At 48.7% G+C, this 16,810-nt stretch overlaps 1 pseudogene; it reads right to left on the bottom strand.

Annotated features, from left to right (window-relative positions):
* The window catches only part of LOC141258599 (uncharacterized), a 99,532-nt pseudogene that overhangs the window by 82,517 nt on the left and 205 nt on the right, over positions 1-16,810 (bottom strand).

Genomic DNA, 16,810 nt, shown 5'->3' with positions numbered 1-16,810 from the left:
TAAAACAGGCCTTCTCTTCCGCCCCGGTGCTGCATCGCCCGGACGGCAACAAGCAGTTCTTCCTGGAAGTTGACGCCTCCTCCTCTGGAGCCGGAGCGGTACTTACTCAAAAATCATCTTCCGGGAGAATGGTAACTTGTGGCTTCTTCTCCAAACTCTTCTCCTCTTCTGAGCGCAACTATTCCATAGGAGACCGAGAGTTATTGGCCATCAAGCTGGCGTTGGAGGAGTGGCGTTACCTACTCGAGGGGGCTCTTCATCCGGTAATAATTTACACTGACCACAAGAACTTGGCTTACCTCTAGCATGCCCAGAGACTTAACCCGCGCCAAGCCCGGTGGTCCTTGTTTTTTGCTCGCTTTGATTTTGTTCTTCATTTTCGCCCGGCTGACAAAAACGTCAAAGCAGACGCCTTGTCCCGATCCTTTCTGGTGTCCGATCTCGAGGAAGAACCTAAACATATCATCGATCCCGCCAGAGTAATGCAGGTGGCTCCCGTGAGTCTAAATCGTCTCCCTCCCGGTAAGACGTTTGTTTCAGTACCTGATCGGGAGAAGATCCTACACTGGGGCCATTCGTCTAAACTAGCTGGCCACGCCGGTCAGAAAAAGACCCTTCAGCTTATTGCCCGGCACTATTGGTGGCCTACCCTGCACAAGGACATAATAGACTTTGTTTCTGCCTGTGTGTCCTGCGCCCGCAACAAAGTCCCGAGACATCTGCCAGCCGGACGCCTCCTTCCGCTTCCTGTACCTGCTGCCCCCTGGCAGCATATAGCAATGGACTTTATAACAGATCTTCCCGTCTCTGCCGGTTGTACGGTCATTTGGGTGGTCGCTGACCGCTTTTCCAAGATGGCTCACTTTATTCCCCTGCCAGGCCTTCCGTCTGCACCCGAGCTGGCTAAAGACTTTATCCGCCACATCTTCTGTCTTCATGGCCTGCCCCTCCACATCGTGTCGGATCGTGGGGTACAGTTCACCTCACGTTTCTGGAGAGCCACTTGTAAACTACTAGACGTCACCCTGGACTTCTCTTCCGCTTACCACCCACAGTCCAATGGTCAAGTGGAGCGGATCAATCAGAACCTGACCAGTTACCTCCGGCACTTCGTTAATGCCCACCATTCTGACTGGGTGGATCTCCTACCATGGGCCGAGTTCTCTTATAATAATCACGAGAGCGAATCCTCCTCCAAATCCCCGTTTTTTGTAGTCTTTGGTCAGCATCCTCGGATTCCTTTTCCTGTCTCCACCTCTGTGGACAACCCGGCTGCGGAATCTCTCGTTAGCAAATTTTCCTCCATATGGGAGAGTACCCGGTCCGCACTCCTTCTGTCATCCGAGCGTATGAAAAGACACGCTGACAAAAAACGCCTGGATCCTCCACAATTTCGTCCAGGAGATAAAGTCTGGCTCTCATCTAAATATGTTCGACTCAAGATACCTTCTTACAAGTTGTTCATCGGTCCTCTGGAGGTCATCAGTCAGATCAACCCGGTGGCCTATAAATTGAAACTCCCGGCCAACTTACGGATCCCTAACTACTTCCATGTATCTCTCCTCAAACCCGTGGTGCTTAACTCTTTTTCCAAGTCTACAGGTACGCCTCCTGCTCCGGTTTCTGCTGAGGACGAGTTTGAGGTAGAGAACATTCTTGCCACCAAAAGGGTAAGAGGAAAGACCTTTTTTCTGGTAGATTGGAAGGGGTTTGGTCCTGAGGAGAGAACGTGGGAGCCCCGGGAGAACATCCATGCCCCTCTCATCCTAGCTAAATTTCTATCTGGCCTAAAAAAGGGGGGGCCTAAAGGGGGGGGTACTGTAGTGCCGGCGTCCCTGCCCTCTGCTAGGCAGGGACGCTGTTCCCCTCACCGCTCTGCTCCGTGCCCGGCGTCCCTCTCCCGCTCTGCTGGCAGCGCGCGCTCCTTCCCGGCCACTGTGCTTAGGGCGCGCGCGCGCGCCCTCCCTCCCTCTTAAAGGGGCCGCGCGCGCCGTCCTAAGGAGTCCCCGGCCAATGGCCGGAGGACTTTACCATATATAAGGCACCTCCTCCAAAATGGAGGTGCCCGAGCAATGTTGTTGCACTGTTCACTACTCTGCTTCAGCCCTCAGGTCCCGTTGCCAGTTACCTGCCAGTTACCTGCCAGATTCCTGCCTGATTATCTGCTACCTGCCTGCTAGTCTGAGGTCCGACGGTCTGCCTTGCTACTCCTGTCAGTCTGTCTAAGGACCAGCCTGCCCGCTCACCTGGGAGCGCACACCAGCCACCTGCCTGCTTGCCTGAGGTCCGACGGTCTGCCTTCCTACTCCCGTCAGTCTGTCTATGGACCAGCTTACCCGCTCACCTGGGAGCGCTCACCTGCTACCTGCCTGCTAGTCTACCTGGAGGCTCCGCCGTCACATGCTGTGACCACCTGCCTGTCCAGTGACTCCTGCTCGCTCACCTGGGAGCGCTCATCTGCTGCCTGTCTGCTAGCCTACCTGGAGGCTCTGCCGTCACGTGCTGTGACCACCCGTTTATCCAGAGACTCGCGCCTGCTCACCTGGGAGCTCAAGTCTACCATCAGCCGCCACAGGTCGTACCAACCCTTTACCCAGAGACTGCCCCGGTCACTTGCCGTGACCACCTGCCCGTTCACCCAGAGACTGCCCCAGTCACTTGCCGTGATCTCCTGCCCGTTCTTCCAGAGACTGTCCCGGTCACTTGCCATGACCATCTGCCCGTTCACCCAGAGACTGCCCCAGTCACTTGTCGTGATCTCCTGCCCGTTCTTCCAGAGACTGTCCCGGTCACCTGCTGTGACTGCCTGCCTGGTCGCCACCCGCTCCCTTACAAGGACTGCCCCCTTGTATAGTAGCTCAGAGGTTCCGCCTCCCAGACCCGTTACAACCTGTATTCAATTCTCTCCTGGGGTCCTTTGAAGTCAGACAGACTAGCATTCCTGCTGAGACCTTCATAACTGGGAATATGAATTTCCAGTCCCTGGCCTCACCACATGCACCCATTATGACCAGGCCCTAAAAGGAAGAGGAATGACCAAATCTCTGTGAGCCGGCCAAGTATACTTATACTCAAGACCTGGGAAATGGGAAGTGGACACATGATGGACAGAAAAGTAATTCTGGTTTGTGGTGACATTTCTTCTCATCTTCCCATCACTGATCCTAATAATAAAGTAATTTATAGTGAAACAAGATGGAGAAGCTTCTCTTACCAGTCACTGATGCTGATGTGGGAGTTTCGAGTCCAATCGTCGTTCCACTGGAACTTTCCTGAAGAATCCAATATTATATACATGAGAAAAAAAGAAAAGAAAGAAATCTTATATCCAGGCGAAGGTGAAATTCAACTCATGAATAGAGATGAGCGAACTTGAAATGTAAAGTTCATCATTTGTACTAGACACCACGGTGCTGAACTCCGAACATGGACTTCTCCTGGAAGTTCATTTCACAGTTTGGAGAGTGAGAGTGAGTGAGTGTGAGAGAGAGTGTGTTCGGATACAGTTCTGGTACCCGAACCGAACTTTGGACTAAAGTTCGGTCAAACCAGACGAACCTAAACTTCCACTGGTCCGATCATCCCTAGTCAAGAACCAATCTGCCAAGACAGAGAAGGATCGCTCGCTTTATAATTCTTGCTATTAATAATAGTTATGAGCAAACATGCACGGATAAGGTGTGTAGGGTTTACTCACTCAGCTGCGTTTGAGGTAGGTTCAGGAAACCCGGTTTCTTTAAAATGTCCAAGTCAAGTTTATTAAAACTGCATAAACCGCACTTTAGAAGTAAACAAAACACAGCCTTGTTTAGCACAGAGTGACAAGACAGAAAATAAACAGTCCATTCAGTACTGTGGATTCGCCCGCTCACGGTCAGTGTTCTTTAGCACCTCTCCACACCTCCAGCCACAGACAGTGAATGAGACACTTGGTCTCCATTTTATTTACAAAACCACACACCCCAGGGTGGGGATATGTGAGCCGCCATTCCCTCCCATCTCTTATGACTGCTCGTAAAACCCCACCCTGGTATGCCCTATTAACCCTCTCAGCACTGTATGTGCTTGAGAATGCTTTCCCGGGTTTACATCACCGAAGCTACCAACCTCGATGATACATATCTACCCTCAAAGACCTGTTCAGTAGCCATCTTACATACTCCCCTCTGCCCAAAGCCGGAGGAGGGTTGGCACTTTCCGCTATCAAACAGTGGATCCTCGACAGTGCGTCGGCATGGTCATGCAGTTTCCCAGGCCTATGCTCTACATTGAAGCTAAAAACCACCTGGTCACTTGGGCGTTGTTCTCCTTCTTCTCCCTCATCCATCTTAGTGGGGCATGGTGTGGCACCTGCCTGGACTTCCTGCCTAAGAGGTAGATATTAGAGAGTCCAACACCTACTTGATGGCCAAACATTCCTTCTCCACTATGGAGTAATTCTTCTCACAGGATGTCAGCTTCCAATTTAAATATATTATGGGGTGCTCTTCCCCGTTCACCTCTTATGATAGGACAACACCCAGCCCAACATTTGACGTGTCCACCTGGACTACAAACTTTGAGAAATTCGATGCCACCAGCACTGGCTGTTTACACAGTTCCTGGAAAGCCGTCTCAGCCTCTGGAAACCACTCAGCCATAGCCGACTTTGTCCCTTTAAGGAGATCTGTCAAAGGGGCGGCTATCATGGCGAAGTTAGGGATAAACCGTCGGTAATAGCCCACAATGCCCAAGAACGCTCTGACCTGTTTCTTTGAGAGGGATTGTGGCCAACTCTGGATCGCGTTGACTTTATTTATTTGGGGCTTTATTTCTCAACTGCTTACGACATAGACCAAGTTTTTGGCTTCCTCCGTGCCCATGGCACATTTCTTCGGGTTTATGGAAAACCCTGCCTTCCGTAGAGCATCAAGTATTGCCTGGACTTTGCTCAGATGGCTTCCCCAATCATGGCTGTAGATCACAATATCATCCAGGTAGGCCACTGCATACTTCTTGTGGGAAGTTAGGATCCTGTCCATGGCTCTCTGGAAGGTAGCCGGGGTTCCTTGCAACCCAAACGGCATCCTTGTGTACTGGAAACAACCGTCTGGTGTTGAGAAGGTCATCTTCTTCTTGGCATCTTGGAACATGGGTATTTGCCAATATCCTTTCGTGAGGTCAAGGGTGGTAATGTACCTGGCCGGCCCCAACCTTTCAATCAGTTCGTCTACCCTGGGCATTGGGTAGGTGTCGAACTTTGAGACCTCGTTGAGTTTCCTATAATCATTGCAAAACCGCCATTTTCCATCTGGTTTCGGCACAAAGACTATGGGACTGGACCAACCACTCTTGGACTCCTCAATGATTCTCAGGCTCAGCATCCGCTTCACCTCTTTCGAGATCACCTCTCGGCGGGCTTCAGGAATCCGATACAGCTTCATGTTTACTCGGACATGAGGCTCTATGATCCGAGTACACCCCGGTAGTTCTGAGAACAGGTCTCTGTTCCGGTGTAGCAACTCTCGACACTGTTGCTACTGGGCACGGGACAGCGACTCTGCCACCTTGACTTCCTCCACATTGGCTTCAGTCTTCGCCACCAAACAAGGAACTTCCACAGGCTCCCTATCTCGTCATGACCTAATCAGGTTGACATAGTACACCTGGTAGGGCTTCCTTCTCCATGGTCGGTGGACTCTATAGTTAATGTCTCCAACCTTTTCAACTCTTTCATAAGGACCCTGCCATTTGGCCAGGAATTTGCTCTCCACCGTAGGTACCAGCACTAATATCCGATCCCCAGGGTTGAAGTGTTTCACCCTCGCCGATCTATTGTGGACCCTCGACTATGCCTCTTGTGCTTTCAAGAGGTGTTCTTTCATAAAGGGCATCATCTCGGCAATCCTCTCTTGCATCTGGGCCACATGTTCGATTACACTCCTTTAGGGTGTAGACTCCGCCTCCCAGGTCTCCTTTGCTACGTCCAGGAGTCCGTGGGGGTGTCGGCCATATAACAGCTCAAACGGGGAGAATCCAGTAGAGGCCTGTGGGACTTCTCTAATCGAGAACAGAAGGTATGGAAGTAGATAGTCCCAGTCCTGGTCTTTCTCTATGACCTTCAATATGGCCTTCAAGGTTTTATTAAACCTCTCCACTAATCCGTCTGTCTGGGGGTGGTAGACTGAAGTCCTAAGCCGTGTGATTTGCAGGGTTTTGCTCAACTCCCTCATCACCCTTGATATAAATGGGGTCCCTTGGTCCGTTAGGATCTCCTTAAGCAACCCCGTTCTAGAAAAGATGCGGAGTAGCTCCCGGGCTATGCACTTGGCAGAGGAGTTTCGTAGTGGTACAGCCTCCGGGTACCGTGTAGCGTAGTCCTTTACCACCAAGATACACTGATGTCCTCTGGTGGACTTGACCAGGGGTCCCACTAGATCCATGGCGATGTGATAGAATAGGACCGCAATGATAGGTAGTGGCACTAAGGGGGCTACGGAAGTCAGGCATAGGGAGGGTCAGCTGACAGGTGGGACAGAACCTACAATAAATCAAGATCTCTCTGAGATAACTGGGGCAGTAGAACCTCTGGAGGATCGTTTCCTGTTTTTTTTCTACACCCAGATGACCACCTAAGACATGTGCATGAGCCATATCTAACACTCTGCGTCTGTACAGCCCTGGCACTAGTAACTGCTCAATTACCTCTCCTCTGAGCTTGGTGACCCGATATAGTAACTCCCCATTTACGGCAAAGTACGGATATAGGGTGTCCTCTTCAAGCTTCAATCCCAAACCAGGGATTGAAGCTTGAAGAGGACACTTTGCATATTCCAGGTGCCTTCTGGGAAAAGCGAAGAGTCTCCTTCAGCTAGAAGATCGTTGGGTACAGCCGGGACCAGCTGCTTGGAAAGCATCGCCAAACCGCGCGCCGTCAGGTATCCTAGGGTATCACAAGAAAGAAGACAGACATCAAGTCAGCAGGGACAAGGAGCAGCATGGCAGATGTGACAACCTACATGGTGAGCTGCAACATGTGCTACATGTTCACAGATCGACCAGAAGCTGAAACCAACTTCACCTGCCAGAAGTGTAGACTACTGGCTCTTTTAGAAGAAAAGCTGCGGGGACTGGAAGAAAGAATTGCGACATTAAAACTCACCAAGGAAAATGAAGACTTCCTGGACAGAACAGAAGCGTCACTACTGGTCACGGAAAGTGAAGGAAGCGTCAGAGAACCTCCAGAGGCAGACAAGTGGAGGCAAGTGACCAAAAGAAGCAAGAAGACCATGGAGACACCACCAACCACACAACTGAGAAACAGATTCCAAGGACTTGTGGAGGACGAAGATGGCACACCTAAGGATGAGGAACTACCAGCAAGCAAAAAAGAAAAGAGCACCCAGAAACACCCAGAAGCGACAAGAAAAAGGACAGCCAAGAAGGGAAGAAGAGTGGTGGTGGTGGGAGACTCACTACTGAGAGGAACAGAAGCAGCTATCTGCAGACCGGACATAACCGCAAGAGAAGTATGCTGCCTCCCAGGGGCGAAGATCAAGGATGTTACCGATAGGATACCGAAGCTCATCAGTTCCAAGGATGTCCACCCATTTCTTCTGATGTTGGCACCAATGACACGGCAAAGAAGGACCTACCGACAATCTGCAAGGACTTTGAAGCATTGGGGAAGAAAGTAAAAGAACTGGATGCGCAGGTAGTTTTTTCTTCTATCCTTCCAGTAGACGGGCATGGCGTCAGGAGATGGAACATGATCCTTGATGTGAACAACTGGCTGAGACGATGGTGCAGACAACAAGGATTTGGATTCCTGGACCACGGTGTGAATTACCTCTATGACGGACTCCTTGCCAGAGATGGACTACACCTCAACAAACCCGGGAAACACACATTCGCCAGGAGACTCGCAACACTCATCAGGAGGGCGTTAAACTAGAAGAAGAGGGGATGGGAAGAAAAACGCCGGACACGAACATGAAACCAGAGAACATACTAATGAAAGATATGAAGTGCGACAAAGAAGGTCCAAGACAAGATACTTGGAAAGGAGGTAAGAAAATTTCTAACACAATCCACAGGGAGAAGATTGGAACAAAACAAAATCGTGTAAAGTGCGTGCTAGCAAATGCCAGAAGCCTGACAAACAAGATGGATGAACTGGTAGCAGAAATATCTACAGGTAACTATGACATAGTGGGAATAACCGAGACATGGTTAGATGAAAGCTATGACTGGGCAGTTAACTTACAGGGTTACAGTCTGTTTAGAAGGGATCGAAGAAGTCGGAAAGGGTGTGGAGTCTGTCTATATGTAAAGACGTGTCTAAAGCCTACAATACGGGAGGATGTATGGGAGGGAAATGAGGAGGTCGAGTCCTTATGGGTGGAGATACATGGGGCAAAAAACAATCATAAAATTATCATAGGAGTCTGTTATAAACCACCAAATATAGCAGAAGCCGCGGAAAGTCTATTAATGAGACAAATAGACGAAGTAGCAAAAAATAACGAGGTGATTATTATGGGGGACTTCAACTACCCCGATATAGACTGGGAAACCGAAAGCTGTAGATCTCAGAAAGGAAACAGGTTTCTGTCAATTATCAAAGACAATTATTTGTCACAACTTGTGCAGGAACCAACTAGAGGGACGGCCCTTTTAGACTTAATATTAACTAACAGGCCAGACAGAATAACTGGGGTGCAGGTCGGGGGGCACCTGGGAAATAGTGACCACAACATTATACAATTCCACATGTGCTTCAGTAGGTGCCCAGCAAGGGACTCACAAAAACACTGAACTTCAGCTAAGAGATGCCCTTCACCTTATAGACTGGGAGAGTATCTTCAGTAATAGGAGCACGGATAGAAAATGGGAAATTTTCAAAACAGTCCTACATAGTCACTGTAGAAGGTACATACCTTATGGGAATAAAAGGGCTAGGAATAGGAGGAAGCCAATGTGGCTAAATAAGGAAGTCAAGAGGGCAATGAAAAACAAAAAAAGGGCTTTCAGTAAACTTAAACAAGAAGGCAGCGAGGAAGCGCTAATATCTTATAGGGAAGAAAACAAAATCTGTAAGAAACAAATAAGAATAGCAAAAGAGGAGACAGAGAGACTAATTGCCAAGGAAAGTAAAACGAATCCCAAACTGTTCTTTAACTATATAAACAGTAAAAGGATTAAAGCTGATGGCGTTGGCCCATTGAAAAATAACCTGGGTAAAATCATAGAGGGCGATGAGGGTAAAGCAAACCTACTCAATAGCTTCTTCTCCACTGTTTTCACAAAAGAAAACAATTTATCGGAGGAAATGCAGAGTGATAAAGTAAACCCTCCGCTAAATATCACCCACCTAACCAAGGAGGAAGTTCAGAAACGCCTAAATAATATCAAAATAGACAAGTCACCAGGCCCAGATGGCATACACCCCCAGGTACTAAAAGAATTAAGTAATGTGATAGACAGACCGCTGTATCTTATATTCAAGCACTCTTTATGGACAGGGACTGTCCCACTAGACTGGCGCCAAGCAAATGTGGTACCAATATTCAAAAAGGGGTCTAAAAGTGACCCTGGGAACTATAGACCAGTCAGCTTAACGTCTGTTGTGGGTAAATTGTTTGAAGGATTTCTTAGAGATGCTATTGTAGAATATCTTAATGATAATAACTGTCTAACTCCATATCAACATGGATTCATGAGGGATCGCTCCTGCCAAACAAACCTGATGGCCTTCTACGAAGAGGTGAGCTCACAGCTGGACCGGGGAGAGTCAGTGGATGTTGTAGACCTTGACTTCTCCAAAGCGTTTGATACCGTGCCACACAAAAGGTTGGTATATAAAATGAGAATGCTTGGTCTGGGGGATAATGTGTGCAAGTGGGTAAATAGCTGGCTGAGCGATAGAAAGCAGAGGGTGGTTATCAATGGAGTAAGCTCAGGGGGTGTCAGGGTTACTAGCGGGGGGCCTCAAGGGTCTGTCTTGGGCCCTATATTATTTAATATATTTATTAATGATCTAGTGGAAGGGTTGCATAGTAAAATAGCAATATTTGCAGATGATACTAAATTTTGTAAAGTAGTTAATACAGATGAGGATAGGGCACAGCTACAGGAGGATTTAGATAAATTGGGGAGTTGGGCCAAAAAATGGCAAATGGGGTTCAATGCCGATAAATGTAAGGTCATGCACATGGGAAAGAAAAACAGCAGTCACCCATACATATTAAATGGGAAACCGTTGGGGAAATCTGGCATGGAGAAGGACCTGGGCGTCTTGGTTAATAGCAAATTAAATTGGAGTGCCCAGTGTCAGGCAGCAGCTGCGAAGGCAAATAGAGTCATGGCATGCATCAGATGAGGAATAGGGGCATATGATGAGAACATTGTTCTTCCTCTGTATAAAGCGCTGGTAAGGCCGCACTTAGAATATTGTGCACAGTTCTGGGCTCCGGTGCTCAGGAAAGACATATTGGAGCTAGAGAGGGTACAAAGGAGGGCGACTAAGGTAATAAAGGGAATGGAGGGACTAGAATACCCAGAGAGGTTGTCAAAATTAGGCCTATTTACGTTGGAAAAGAGAAGGCTTAGGGGAGACCTCATAAACATGTATAAATACATCAGGGGGCAGTACAGAGATCTCTCCCATGACCTGTTTATACCAAGGATGGTGACAAAGACGAGGGGGCACACTATGCGTCTGGAGGAAAGGAGGTTCCTGCACCAGCATAGAAGGGGATTCTTTACGGTCAGAGCCGTGAGACTCTGGAACTCTCTGGGAGAGGAAGTGGTGATGTCCAACTCACTTAATGAGTTCAAGAGAGGCCTGGACGCCTTTCTTGAGAACAATAAAATTACATCTTATGCTTAGTGATAGTTAATTAATCCAGGGATTTAATCTGACTGCCAGATTGGAGTCGGGAAGTGAATTTTTCCTCAATGATTTAAATTGGCCTATACCGCATGGTTTTTTTTTTGCCTTCCCCTGGATCAACGCTGCGGAATAGCTGCAGTGCACAAGAAATAGGCTGAACTGGATGGACGCTTGTCTTTTTTCGGCCTTATAAACTATGTAACTATGTAACTATGTTAGCCCCCGGCTCTTGAGCAACACCAATCAGAACAGTGACATTATTGAATGCCCCTTTTAGAGTTAAGTTCCTCAGCTGGGAGGTTCCAAAGTTTCCCCCAGACACCTCCAGCTCAGGAATGTTGGCCTCCGGGGATGCTGCCTCATCCTCATCCCCAACAAGCACACAAAACGGAAACTCGTCGGCTGCAGCCTGCGATGAGGTTTCTTTAGGAGCAACCTAGTTGCTGTCCGGACAAATGGCTTCCTCCCTTTTTCCCACAAGTCCCAAAACAAGGCAAAGTCCCGCCCTATTATAACAGGGTGCAACAGGTTCTTGACTATACCCACTTCATGGGGCTCAGTGCCACAGTTTGTGTCTATGACCATTAGTGCCACAGGGTAGTCCTTAGCGTCCCCATGGATACAGCAGGCACCCACCTTTTTCCCCAGAATCAGACGATGAGGAATTGTGGCCCTCACTAGGGTTACCAAACTCCCTGAGTCTAACAGAGCAGTCACTTGCACTCCATTTACTGACACAAGGCATACCTGCAGTCCCTCGCCTGGTTGAGGGACAGCACTGCAGGCAGGATATGCAAAGTGCGAGCAGCGCTGTCCTGTGCTGCAGTCCATTGGCTCGTTGGTCAAGGGACAATGGGCGTCTATGTGACCTGGGGTGTGACATCTCCAACACATTATGTTATTGGACGGGGCCTTTGGCAGCAACTTAGACTCTTCCTGGGCTCTAGGATGCCCCCCAGATGTGGCTCTAGCTCCCCTCTTTTCGGTGTCCGTCGCCCTTTGGGAACCCCAGTATGAAGATGCTTCAACCCCTTGCTTCCCCAGAGAACTTTCTAACGCCTGGCACCTTTCCACCAGCCCCACCAGGTCATCGGCATTACGGGGATCTCCCTGGGCAACCCAGGATTGAACAGACCTCGGATGGGAGTGTATGAACCTGTCCATAACAACTTTCTCCACCATCTATGCTGGGGAGGAAGATTCAGGTTGCAACCACTTTTGGACCAGGTGTAGGAGGTCGAATATTTGGGACCGGGGAGGTTTGTCACTGCAATAGGCCCAGTGGTGCACCCGTTGCGCCCTGACAGTCAGAGTCACTCCCGAGAGAACCAAGATCTCAGTTTTCAATTTGGCATACTCTTTTGCGTCCTGCAAGGCCAGGTCATAATAGGCCTTCTGTGGTTCCCCTATTAAACATGGCACAAGAACCTCTGCCCACTTCTACGGAGGCAATTTCTCCCGCTCTGCCACTCTCTCAAAAACCGTCCGGAACGCCTCAATGTCATCACCTGGGGTCATCTTTTGTAAGGCTCTTCTTACCGTCTTCCTCACGTCTGAATCATCACCTGGACTTGGGGGTGGGGCAGTTGCCCTGCCACGTATCACCTCGGCTAGGAGTTCCATCTGCTAATGGTGCTGCTGCATCTGCGGTTGCTGCTGCTGCTGCCAGAGGTTAGCCTGCACCAATTTCTTTATCAGCTCCTCCATGCTGCCGGACCTCTCTTGCTGGCTGGCGGCCTTCACCCAGGACATATACGGTTTGTTGTAGCAGTCACACTGCCTCTTGGGATTCGTGCCTGTGCTTCTAGCACCAATTGTAGAGTTTACTCACTCAGCTGCGTTTGAGACAGCTACAGGAAACCTGGGTTTCTTTAAAATGTCCAAGTCAGGTTTATTAAAACTGCATAAACCGCACTATCAGGGACGCCACAGCGATGACACCGGGGAGACCACGTAATATCTCGCCATTGCCGTCACTTGGTCATGGGTTTTGTAAGGGATCCTCGAAGGTGGTAACAGACAGTCCTTGGACCCACTGCTCAAAGTTGGTAGTGAGCCCATCCACCACATCACTGTAGCTATCATATGGTCCACGTTGGAGGGCTCTGAACTTTATTGGGTAAACCTCCGGCATCAGCTGGTACTTTTTTTATCAGGGCCTGCTTGATGGCCTCATAGTCTCCATCTTGTTCTCGAGGGAGAGAAGCAAACACCTCCAGGGCTTTTCCTCTGATCCCTGGAGTTAAGTACCTTGCCCACTGGTACGTGGGCAGCTGATACTGCCTGCAGGCCTTTTCAAAGCCTTGCAGCAATATGTCCAAGTCCCCATCCTTTTCTATTACAGCTGTTAGTGCTGTTGGACTCACGGGTCTGTGTGGTGGAGGTCTGCAGGTGGATTCGGGCTAACTCCAGCTGGTGCCGCTGCTCATCTTTCCACTTTCGCTCACCAGCCTGTCGGTCAGCTTGGGCCTGGCGCTCAGCAGCCTCTCGGTCAGCTCGGGCCTGGTGCTCAGCTCTCTCAGCCTCTTGCTCCTGGAATTTCAGGATTAGCTGCAGTCGTCCATCATGATCGTATGCAGCGAGCAGCTCCAAGGCCATCTGCAGGTGGGGGTCCACACTACCCTGGCTGCGGGTATGGCTGGCAATCACAGGTGGGACCCCTGCAGCAGTGCCATCCGGGCCTTGGCTGGCCGCCCTATCATCAGGGCTCTGCAGCAACTTGCAACAGTTCAGCAATCATTCGGGCATTGTTCTTGCCTGTGGGGTCAATCTGTGGCAGCTCACAGAGGGCAGTGATAGTGACCTTTGCCTGCTGTTGATACCAGGACTCTCCACGTGTCGCCATCATTGCAAAATAAAAGATAAAACAGAAAAACAAGAGAAGGGAGGGGATGCTACTGCTATACATACAGTAATGTCCCAGATAAAAAAAAATATAAAACACTGATTCTGATTTCTTAAAACTTTGCACAGAATTCTCGCAAGAACCATGCAAGTTTTCAGAGACAGGAATGATTGCTCAATCCAGCCACTGATGTTCTATAATATCCCACCGCTGCCACCAATTTGTCAGGGACGCCACAGCGATGACACCGGGGAGACCACGCAATATCTCTCCGTTGCCGTCACTCGTCATGGGTTTCGTCAGGGATCAGCGAGCATACGGTCCCCACTACTCACTATGGAGGTATCGGTAAGCGACCAGTGAGCGTATGGCATCACACCTCTGGATATCAACGCATGGAATATGTGTTTATGTCCTCCGTACAGTCACTGTCGGCTTCACGATAGCCCAATTATTAATGTTATTTGCTGCCACCACCATCCAGATTTGAAATATAATACAGGCCTTGGCAGACACCTGCTTTTTGGTAGCGTATGGCTTCGGGGGAGGGAACGATTACAGAACAAAAGAAACAGAATTATTAAATTTTATATTTAATCCAAAAGGGGGACAGTGTTTAGGAAAAATGTATACAAGGATTAAAGAAGAAACTTACTCTATACAGTTCGCAGGGACGAATCAGTGTAGGCGGAGGAGGGGCTCCCCAGTTTGATTTGAGCGTTATCAAACGCGATCCGTTGCTTATAGTATCTATACCCCCCGGGCAAAGAATACTACCCCATCCTCAGCAAACTATTTTATGCTGAAAAGATAGACCAGTCCACAACCCCTGTGCTGACATCACGGGGTTGGTCTCTAGCGTGTACATTTTTATTAAAAACACTAACTTCTGCGATAACTTATCCCTGGTTGTTTGCAGAAGCTTGCAAGCGATGCAATTTTTTCCATTATGAATTTGCCTTTCTGTAGAGACCATGCATGGCCTAGCTGCGCTCTGCTATTTTGTTACTTTTCCGCCACAGTCCCCTGGAGGGGATTAGGGCTATGGAAAAATAAGCATGTTGCTCCTTGGCTGACCCTGCCACTAAAAATATAGGTCCCGTTATTATCGGAATTATGGAACGCACAATATTCCATATTCTGTATCAGTGCCGGCCTGACTATAGACTTCCTTTTGAAGCTGACACACTTTAGAAGTAAACAAAACACAGCCTTATCCGGGCACAGAGTGACAAAACAGAAAATAAACTGTCCATACAGTAGTGCGTGTTCGCCTGCTCATGGTAAGGTGTCCTTTAGCAAAAACACGCTGGAGGTCTCCACACCTCCAGCCACAGACAGTGGATTAGACACTTGGTCTGTATTTTATTTACAAAACCATGCCCCCCAGGGTGGGGATATGTGAGCAGCCTTTCCCTCCCATCTCTTATGACTGCTCGTAAAACCCGGCCCTGGTACGCTGTATTAACCCTCTCAGCACTATATGTGCTGGAGCATGTTTTTCGCAGGTTTACATCACCAAAGCTATCAACCTTGATGATACATATCTCCCCTCAAGGATCTGTCCGGCGGCCATCTTACAGGTGTTATCCCAGCATGCTCGGGCGTGGTCGGATAATATGTTTGAGTCCCTGCGGCTGCTTGTTTTGCAGATGTTAGACAGCCACAACATATACAGGGATTTCTCGTTTGTTAGGCAATCCCCGCATGTATTGAGACTATCTAACAGCTGCAAAACATGCAGCCGCAGGGACTCGAACATGTTATCCGAGCACGCCCGAGATACTTGGATAACAGGATAACAACTTATCAGAGCACGTTCGCTCGTCACTAATTATTATATATTTATGCAATAGCTGCTGTGACAGAAAATAATGAAAACATTACTGCTGGCTATGACAAAAAGGTGTCATGACATGCAGAGCATTGCAGCTATGATAGAAAGATGCCAGGACACGCAGAGCATCACAGCTATGACAGAAAGATGTCAGGACATGCAGAGCATCACAGCTATGACAGAAAGATGTCAGGACATGCAGAGCATCGCAGCTATGATAGAAAGATGCCAGGAGACGTAGAGATCGCAGCTATGACAAAAAGGTGTCATGACATGCAGAGCATTACAACTATGACAGAAAGATGCCAGGACACGCAGAACATCGCAGCTATGACAGAAAGATGCCAGGACACGTAGAGATCGCAGCTATGACAAAAAGGTGTCATGACATGCAGAGCATTGCAACTATGACAGAAAGATGTCAGGACACGCAGAGCATCACAGCTATGATAGAAAGATTCCAGGACACGCAGAGCATCGCAGCTATGATAGAAAGATGTCAGGACACGTAGAGCATCACAGCTATGATAGAAAGATTCCAGGACACGCAGAGCATCGCAGCTATGATAGAAAGGTGTCTATGGTAACAGTATTTGCTAACACCAGTTACCATTCAAGGAGCTGCTATCTCACAACCTACAAGACTTATAGGATCTACTGCAAACATCCTAGTGTCAGATATCACAGGAACCTTCAGAGGCTTTGTAGACTCCATATCCTGATGGGACAGAGCTGCTTTGGTAACATGGAGGGGAAACTATAGAATATCAAGTAGGTGGTTTTATTGTTATGTCTGATCAGTGTATATATTGTTAGGACTGCCTGGTGTATACTCCATGGCGGCCGGAGGAGGTTAGAGGAAGCCTCATTACATCAATCTATAGAAGATTTACAGAAATCTCATCTCATCTACCTGATGATCCCGGGGGACATTTTCCTCCTTTTCTGGCCGATCCTGGGAATATAGAGGACTGGGACATCTCTCCGGGGGATTTCTCGGACTGGATCCATCTATAGGAAATAACCGCAGTGACTGAATACATTGTCTATATGTGATGAGCAGATGATGGGGAATCTAGACGACTCTCAGACCTGTTCTCTCCTCTACAACCCAGGAAGGTCTCCTCTTACCCGGAGATGTGATGGACGGGTGATTCTCCACCATGATGTCCTTGTACAGATCCTTGTGTCCTTCTAGATACTCCCACTCCTCCATGGAGAAATAGACGCTGACGTCCTGACACCTTATAGGAAC

This window comes from Phyllobates terribilis, unplaced genomic scaffold (genome assembly GCF_046119375.1).
Source record: "Phyllobates terribilis strain yellow unplaced genomic scaffold, ASM4611937v1 Scaffold_3__8_contigs__length_932513732, whole genome shotgun sequence".
Classification (NCBI taxonomy): Eukaryota; Metazoa; Chordata; class Amphibia; order Anura; family Dendrobatidae; genus Phyllobates; species Phyllobates terribilis.
The sequence above is the reverse complement of the archived record's forward strand: the minus strand, read 5'-3'. Positions and strand labels throughout refer to the sequence as shown.